Source organism: Chrysemys picta, chromosome 3 (assembly GCF_011386835.1).
Source record: "Chrysemys picta bellii isolate R12L10 chromosome 3, ASM1138683v2, whole genome shotgun sequence".
In the NCBI taxonomy this organism is placed as follows: Eukaryota; Metazoa; Chordata; order Testudines; family Emydidae; genus Chrysemys; species Chrysemys picta.
In genome coordinates, this window is record NC_088793.1 from 177,613,639 (window position 1) to 177,623,350 (window position 9,712).

Consider the following 9,712-nt stretch of genomic DNA (forward strand, 5'->3'; position numbering starts at 1 on the left):
GGCGGGAGGGAGATCAGGGGACAGGCTCCAGGCAGCGCTTATCTCAAGCAGCTCCCAGAAACAGTGGCATGTCCCCCCTCCAGCTCCTACCCGGAGGTGCAGCCAGGCAGCTCTGCACACTGCCCTGTCTGCAGGTGCTGCCCCTGCAGCTCCCATTGGCTGTGGTTCCTGGTCAATGGGAGCTGCGGGGGTGGCACTTGGGGCAGGGGCAGCATGCGGAGTCCCCTGGCTGCCCATGCGTTAGAGCTGTAGAGGGGACATGCCGCTGCTTCTAGGAGCCATGCAGAGGGGGGCAAGATCCCGACCCCGCTCCCCGGCTGCAGCGCCAGAGCGGGGCAAGCCCCGGATCCCACTTCCCAGCAGGAGCTCGAGGGCCAGATTAAAACGTCTGGAGGGCCAGATGTGGCCCCCTGACTATAGTTTGCCCACTCCTGCGTTATACCCATTGAAATCAGTGGTGTCTTACTTGTGTAATGAAGCAGTGAATCGGGCCTTGCATCTCAGGGTCCATAATAACAATGGCCAATGGAAAATCCTTCAGCAAGCCAGATTCTGACATCTCACCTGCATGACATATGTTATATGTTTTCTTTTGAAATTTCTCTAACCAGTGACTGCTGGTGGGAGAGCTAGCAGCATCTGTGTCCTTATTTGTCTGGCTAATACCATGCTGTATGCTAGGCCTCTGCAAGGATCAGTTCCAAATCCATCAGGAAACCTCTGTGGTAAAAGCAATGCAGAAGAGTTTGGGTTTTATAATAAACCACAGAAGCCTTCCTCACTTTGCAGGCAATATAATCCATTTTTTTTAAAAGGCATCTGCTCTCAGGAATGGATCGAGATGTTTATCAGGAAATATTTAAAAGGAGATCTGATTGGTGGGAAAGGGGGGGTTCTCAGCCAGCTTAGACTCTGATGTTTTTTCCAGTCCCAAAAATCCTTCCAGCCCCCATGTGTCACCATGTGTAAGACACTGGCAAGAAAACTGAGATTAGAGAATAATGATTCTCTCACCAAAGAGATGAACTTTTTTAGTAGTTTATAGACCAGAATTTGGTTTTTGCCTCCTTTCATACTGAAGATATTGCAAAGCGCTTTACAGATCAATGCATTAGAGTGGTTCAATTATCTCCAGTAAATGGAAGCTTAGAATAGAAAAGTGGCATTTGTACATGATGAAAGAATCTGACACCAGTAATTCAAGATGGGAAATCAGGTGTGCGGGATGGTGAGGGAGCATTTGTGGATTTCACCTGTACATCAAGTGTCTGAAACTCACTTGAAGATTTCATATGGTTATTTAAAATATATATTGCATTTGTGATGGGCTCCGTTTACAGACATTTCCTATAGATTGGAGGTGATTAGATCTAGGGGTTTGATCCAATATTGAGTAAAACCAAAAGACTGGGTTAAGTAAAAGATGTTTCCCGATGTGGGGAAATGTAAAATATGCAGATAGAATTAAAGGAATGACTAAAAATATCTAGCACTATATGTAAGAAATTATTTATATGTATGCAAACACACCTTATAACAATCTAATACACGATCATGTAGACATTCCAACCTTGTCCTGTCCATGGAAACTAGTGACTTTTAGGAGCCAAGTTCTTAACTCAGTTACACCCATGCAAATCTGAAGTAAATCTATCGACTTCACTTCAGTGGTGTTACTCCAGAAGTATCTGAGATCAGAATCTGGCCAAAGATTGCTGAAGAGAGTAAAAGAAAGAGTTCATAGGAACATATTATGTCTCTGCCCCCAGCATTATAAACATTGTTGAAAGAATATTGAAACAAACACCAGCTATGTGTACAGCAGAGGAAATTGTACTTAGGATATACTTTGTAAAAACAATTTTAAAAAGGAACCTGGTACAGACCATATCCCTTTTTAAAAGAGGAAAATAACGGAATAGAATTTTCTATGTTCCCAGCACACGCAAATCAGTTCTCATATGTATGGCACATAGGGCCTGATCTAAAACCTATTAAAAGATTCTCACTGACTTCACTGGGCTTTGGATCAGGCTCACAGTGATAATAGGGAAAATGATCTATGCATTTCCGGTTAAATCTGAGGAATCTTATTCAGCATGGTCTTCTCTTTCGGAATATACAGCTGAACAGTCAAGGAGAAAACATACATACAGGCAATACAGTATAAAACAGTAAAAGACCCTAAATGTCAAAAAAGGTGACAAAGGGAAGTCCCTTGAGAACGTTGTTTGGTGGGATTTGTCCTCAGGATTTGTTGTTCTTTTTTGTTCTGTATATTTCTGTATTTATTTATTATGACTGAAAATGTACTAGCCGTACCTTATTCCAGACATGTGACCCAAAAGGAAAAAGTAAATTCGCGAATAATAGGAATGGTGACTACCTGATGCATAGCTGTACATTATGCTTTTGGGCATGCAGATGCCTTATATTTGTTACTCTTATGAGTGCAGTGTAAGCCAACAATAAAAATATACTTTAATAAGCTCATGATAAGCACTATTGTGTATTCTGTATTTCTCTTGCTTGCATGGTCCTTACACTGAGATCACTGTTACGTTTCAGCAATTAGAAGGCTCAGGGGATTGGTAATGGGCTCTAAAGCCTTTCACCTCTAGGAAAAAGATTCTAACCTGGCTTAAATAAGAAGTAGATGGAAGCTGTTACTAGTTGGTGGTTTGTGTGAAATAGGCTGATGGCCACAGACCAGTTCCTAGCACCCACGTGTACATGTCACAGTGTGCACCATCACTATTGGCATTAATTAGTAGCATTATAGGCAGTCTGAGCAGGGAGGCCAGTGACTGAACTAGTCTCTTGCTCCTAGAGTGCTCCCTTCAGAGTAGGACTGAGGCACATTGGCGAAGGAGAGGGGAAGTCTGGACTGCCACAGCATATTCTGAACTTCAGCCTCCAAGGCTGTCAGGCCAGCATCTTTAACCAGCATTAAATTCAGTCATTTCCATTTCTTAAAAAGGAGGAGGAAAACCAGCATGGAGCACATGAGGGGTTATAATCAAAACTCAGGCAAAAGAGGTTTCAGCCTCATGTGTTTGCACTCCACCGTTACAAGTTTTCAGGGCTCTTGGTGCTTCTGCTAATGAAGTAACTCTACCTGCAACACTCTGTCCAGTTAGTAAGGGTATATTTTAGGGTTAGCCAAAATGCTAAAACAAATGCAATGTGCGGCACCTAACCAATGCCAGTCAGTGGTTAGCTCCTCAAAATGGATAGTTTTCAACAGCAACCTGGATATCTGGAAATAGATCCCTTTGCACTCACTATGGGCTCAGTCATGGTTTTGCCATGAGCCCTGAGCAGGTGGTAGCACATTGTTGTAGTGACTGGAGCAGATCAGAAGGCAGACTGTGATTCGGTTTTCTTCAAGGTCCCCCTTGCTTCTAGGAGGAAGAAGTCTGCACCAGGTTTATACCTGGTCTGTACTGGTGCAGCATACTTCCCCCAGAGCACCAGTATAGCTACATTAGCTAACACTTTCAGGGGGAGCTCTGGGGGAGAGAGAGCTCAGTGGTTTGAGCATTGACCTGCTAAACCCAGGGTTGTGAGTTCAATCCTTGAGGGGGCCACTTAGGGATCTGGGGCAAAATCAGTACTTGATCCTGCTAGTGAAGGCAGTGGGCTGGACTCAATGACCTTTCAGGGTCTTTTCCAGCTCTATGAGAGAGGTATATCACTCACCCCATCCTGTCCTCTCCCTTCCAATTGAACATTGGGGGAATGCAGCAGCCCACAGAAGCTGCTTTACTCCCTATCCTGCTATCTGCAATCTGGATAGCTAGCACAACAGAGTAAGGGGTTGCTTTATAGCTCCTTAACGCCTTCCTGTGGTCACACATGCCAAGCCACAATCTAGCCCAGTGATTGCCAGGAAAAGCAATTCCATAGTGAGGACCAGATCCAGCTGGGATGATAAAAGTTTCCTTTGTGTAGCTAGAAGTGCCTCACTTCTGCCATTTTCCATGGCTCATGATTCACATCATCACTAGGCTATACTGTCAGGAAGACAGGACGACAGTGGTAGTGATGTCAATAACTCAAATCCCTCAATTACCCACAGGGAAGATGATGGTTTGTGATTTGGTCAGACTGTGTGTGCCCTGCTTACAGTGAGCTTGCCTGTTCTTCCCAAAGATGAGCAATGCATATGTCTGATATTATTTACTCACTACCTTGAACAAATTGGCTTATGAAACCACATTAGATGCTTCCCCTGATTGGAATAAACTGTTTTATGAGAGCCAGTGCTAGCAAAGCAATTGGAACAAACTTCAGAATCTGTGATATTCTTAAAGTGATAGCAGATTTCTCTAATTATGGTGCATCCAATTCATGTCCTGGTGTGCAAACGATGGCTAACGTGCATCCATGCATGTTAATCGGACAGCTGTGAGAGTGTAAAATGTGATGGGTATTAATTGGTATAAAATCAACAAGGGGAAAAACTGTTGTGTCTATTGGCACATGAGTCCTGATTTGCAGAACGTTTCCACATAACAAAGGCCGCCTACGAACCATTCCTTAGGGTGACAGACGCCCCTCCCCCAGCCCTGACCCCCCCAGCCCAGGCCTGCTGCAGCCGGGGGAGAGGTGCCTCTCCCCCCCCCAGCCCAGGTGCTGCTGGGGGTAGTCCTCTCTCCCCACTGTAGCCCCGGGGAGCCTCACTGCACCCCAACCCCCTGACCCCCAGCCAGAGCCCTCACTCCCCCACACACCCAAACCCTCTGCCCCACCCGTGAGTCATTCATCCCCGGCGCCACCCCAGAGCCCGCACCTCTATCTGGAGCCCTCACCCCCCTGCACCCCAACCCTCTGTCCCACACTCTGAACTCCTCGGCCCCACCCCGCCACATGAATTTTGTTATGTCCACCAATATGGAGGTGATGTGTCACATATCACCTCCATATTGGTACATACAACAAAATTCATTCTGCACATGGGTGGGAAAAATTAGAGGGAACACTGCCCCTGGGCCTAAATAATCACTGCCATAAGCAGTGGAATCAATGGAGTAGTGCTGACCTAATACAGCAGTGAATTTGTCCCCGTTATTTTAGGTAGGAAAATCACAACGTATCACAAATCACAGTATTTTCACAAACCTTGTCAGCACTTGCAACTTAATAAAGGAAAGAATCAGGGTCAGTTCCATCCCTCACTCTCCACATGTTTTTCAGTATAAGGAGATGGTATTACTTCTGTATATGATACGAATGAGACTATTACTGGAATACTGTGTCCAGTTCTGGTGTCCACATTTCAAAAAGGATGTTGCAAAATTGGAAAGGGTTCTGAAAAGACAAAAATGATTTTGAGGTCTGGAAAGCATGCCTTACTGTGAGAGACTTAAGCAGCTCAATCTATTTCATTTATCTAAGAGAAGGTAAAGAGGTGACTTGCTTCAGTCTACAAGTATCTATAGAGGGAAGACATTTCTGATAGTAGAAGTCTCTTTAATCTATCACAAAAAGGCCTAATGAGATCCAGTGTTGGGAAGCTGAAGCTAAATAAATTCAGACTAGAAATAAGGTACAACTTTTTAATAGTGAGGTAATTAACCATTAGAACAACCTAGTTAGGGATGTGGTAGATGCTCCATCACCTGAAGTCTTTAAATCAAAACTGGATGTCTTTCTAAAAGATACACTATAGCTCAAACAGAAGTTACGGAGTTGATGCAGAAATTACTGGATGAGGTTGTATGGCCTATGTTACGCAGGAGTCCAGACTAGATGATCATAATGGTTTCTTCTCGCCTTAAAATCTATGAAACACCTTCATAGTCACTCAGTCTAGAGTCCCAGGAACCATAGATTCACGTCCTTACCGGGTTGACTCAGCCCTTTATATTCTCCAAGTAGATCGATGGAATTCCAAGGTGTTCACTGTACATGGATCACTGGATGATGCTTTCAAAGCTGAGGTCCTCTTTGCTCTGTGTGAATATTGACATATTCTGATGCATGATTCTAATGGTGCACCAGATTCTCTCTTAGTCACAGGACTGCAATGTTTCTTTAACTTCTGCAGCTGTGGCATTGTCCTCCATAATAATCTCATGGAATTTTTGGGATACATTAATAGTTTATCACCTCATTGCTATCAACTAACCTCATATGAAGAGAGGTCAACAGTACAGCCTGTGTAGGATACTTCTGCAGGACTTATGCTGATGGATGGCCAGAAGAGGCTGCAAATGTTTGGCAGCCAGTTTGGAGGCACAGAGCTCCATGGGGATGGCCCTTGAAGTATCTTACTGATGATCAAACAGGTGTCAAGATAAATCATTTATCATGAACAGGAGCTATGCACAGAAATGAGTTAACAAAACTTACTACTCCTCTGTGTAGCTGCAGCCTGCAACTGTCCTGTCCTGGGTTCTTTGTTTCTGCCTCAGCAGGAAATGTGTCACCTGAAACCAGAGTTTGCACCTGGAGTGTTCAGGAAATTTGGCATCTCTATACTCCCTGGAGGACTTACTCTATGTTACAACTTCCCTTTTCTAGATCCCTTTCTAAATTTCCTGACTAAACTAAAAAAACACTATTAAATTAAACTAATAAACTATTACAAATACAATAACTGACTTAACAACCCTTCACATTGCTCAAATACAACCATAATACATCTCAATCAGTCTCTTAGGGCATTTCAGCAATTTTCCTGATCTGCTATAGTGCAAACCCTCTGGATTGTCTGTAACAGACTTTTTAATCTCATGGTCAATAACAGGGTCAATTTGTGAATTATTTTCAACTTGTATGTCTGCTTACACTTTGCTTGTGTTGGCCAAGTTGTCGGGTAGCTTGAGCAAATGCTTACCATTTAGTCTGGAAAAGAGAAGACTGAGAGGGGACATGATAACAGTTATTAAGTACATAAAAGGTTGTTACAAGGAGGAGGGAGAGAAATTGTTCTTCTTAACCTCTGAGGATAGGACAAGAAGCAATGGGTGTAAATTGCAGCAAGGGAAATTTAGGTTGGACATTAGGAAAAACTTCCTAACTGTCAGGGTGGTTAAGCACTGGAATAAATTGCGTAGGGAGGTTCTGGAATCTCCATCATTGGAGATTTTTAAGAGCAAGTTAGACAATCACCTGTCAGGGATGGTCTAGATAATACTTAGTCCTGCCATGAGTGCAGGAGACTAGACTAGACTAGATGACCTCTCACGGTCCCTTCCAGTCCTATGATTCTATGATTCCTTCAAACGATTCCACCTTTATCTGTGATCACTGAGTCTGAGCGAGGTTACTCTTAAAAAATGAAGGGTTCGAAGATCCCATTATGGCATTTTCAGTAAGTCTAATGGTTGACCCCAGCATCTTCAGTCCAAGTTTCCTCTCCTGCACTGTTGGGCATAGGTTGATTGCCAGCCTCCCCCCCAGAGGTGGCTGTGCTTCCATTGTGCTGTATTGTAAGCAGATTCCTGTGCACTAGATAAATACAAACTTGACCCTTTACTGGGGTTTGCCTTTATTAATCAAGAATTCAACAATAATAAGATAACAAAGTTTAGCTCTAATCTTCTCTTCCACACTTGGCTGCTCATAGAGTACCTTGCTCAGAATTGCTCTGCCCACACCCTAGATCCTCTCTGCCCCCACAAGTCATGCCCACTTACCATATATCCAAGTGGAGTAATCAAGCCACTGCTTCAGTGAGTAAGCAGAACCCATTTATCCTTTTGAACATCTGCTACCAAAGTGCAATGTATCAGGCAAACACTGTCAGCCTGTTACACAACCCACATTGGGGAGTGGGCACACAGTGAGTTGTAGCCTACAAAGTCTCCTGTCAGGTGCAGGAGTTTGATCCCACTCACAGAAGCTGAAGGTTCCAACCTTCAAATGTACAGAGCCCCGAGAACCATACATACCCCAGGAGACTAATGGAAGCTCTTTTGCCAACCAGCCCCTCACTTGTACTACCCTGTACAGCACAGATTCTGCAGGAGCCTGACTCCCCAAGAGCTGGTTAGCCTCAGAATCCCCCTCAACCCATTTCTTAGCTTGGTGGGTACAGGAGAGTTACAAACCCCAGAGGGCACAAACTGTAGACTTCAATAATGGACCCTTCTTAGGCCCATATGCTCCGCTGTGAGATCTGGCAGAGCTTGGCCAAGCTCCTAGCTTGCACCCTCCTGCCCCTAGCTTTTGCCCTCCCCGCTACCTCCAAATCTGTAGATCTTAGACCCCCTGGATTCACCAAAAGAAGATGTCTATGGGGTCAGGGAAAGGAAACAATCCTGATGCCTACCTACATTCCAGCCACAAACCATGAGTACAGAATCATCTCTGCTCAAGGTGAGCATGGGGGTGGTCGTCATTTGTACATCACTTTCACGTCCAAAGCATGAAGGGTGTTCTAGCAATGCAATATATAAAAATTATTTACTGTAAACTGGGCCTACTTCATCCTTGGTCTAATTCCACTGCCTTCAGTGGAGTTACACCAAGATTAAACTATCCCACAAAACCATAGAAATCTTTTGTCCCCCCCCACTAATTATCCAACTATTAATCTAATGAAACCTTCTTCAAAGCTCTGCATGAAGAACTCCTCACATCACTTAGTCAAGAGCCCTGTAACTGCGTCATAGCTTGGGTCTTTATTTTAATTTACAGCTGAAAGATTCTGATAAGAAGAAAAGGAAACAAGCTTACAAATAAACAATGATACATACAGGGTGGGGCCACATCCAGCTAAAAATGGAGACTTTCCTCTTTGGAAACTGTCTAGTAATATTTCAATTCTGTTTTTTCAAGGCAGGGATGTATTCGTACATTGTGTTTTTAAATTCCACTTCAACAACGACTGCAGTCAGATCCTCAGCCCAATTCAGAGAAGTGTATGACAAGAACGGTTCCCTCCATGTCAACTCCCCTAGCTGCTGTCAGAGAATAAGCTGTTCTTCATAAAAATAAAAAAAATAAAAAGGTCAGAAAAATTCTTTCCTTTGTCTTACATACACTTTAGTGACAACTGGCAATGCCACTAAGGGTCTGTCTGGTCCACCATAAACCCCTATTTTAAGAGGTTTATAACAGCTATTAAAAAATCCCACTCTTGTCTGAATCTTGGCATATTTTCAGTGGGTTTTTTTTTCTTCCAGAAATTAAAAAAGAATGAGTCTTCTCTTACAGATATGAGCGATTAGCTCACAATGGCGTTCTTCGCTAGATGGGAGGGGGAGGACTATAAAAAGCTGAGACAGTTCACTTTGAAAAGTAGTCACATAGCAACCACTCAAAAAATATAAATTTCCTAAGGCTATTTACATGCGATTCCTACTCAGTCCTGTCTCATGCCAAATTCTCCTTGGCTTCATTGGAAGTTGTCTGCATGGCATGATTGTTGATCAGCATTCGTAGCTCCTGTGCACATTAAGGGCTAACATATATTGGGGGACATTTAGAGGCATAGAGAGCTCTGGGAGGCACAATGACATCTGGAGCGCACCAAAGGGCAGAGAAAGCGTACCGCCCTGTTGGATGCTAACAGTGTAGAACAAGGACAAGGTCATGGTCCTCTTTCTTCTCCCATATTTCCTATCCACTTTAGGGTGGCTAATGCCCAGAGGACACTATTATAACACACTAGGCAAAGGTATGTCACATTTTCCTCTTGTAGCTAGTCCACATAGAGAGCAACAGACCACTGCTGCCTCCTAATAGCTGTTACTCCCTT

The 9,712-nt window shown here is 43.8% G+C and overlaps 1 long non-coding RNA gene across 1 annotated transcript; it reads right to left on the minus strand.

Moving 5' to 3' along the window:
* Positions 1-1,534: 1,534 nt before the first annotated feature.
* LOC122174769 (uncharacterized) lies at positions 1,535-8,887 on the minus strand. Its single transcript, XR_006177055.2, has 3 exons — positions 5,850-8,887; positions 5,125-5,313; positions 1,535-1,715 (listed from the first exon to the last, which is right to left on the minus strand). It is a non-coding gene; the product is annotated as an uncharacterized LOC122174769 (long non-coding RNA).
* Positions 8,888-9,712: the final 825 nt, after the last annotated feature.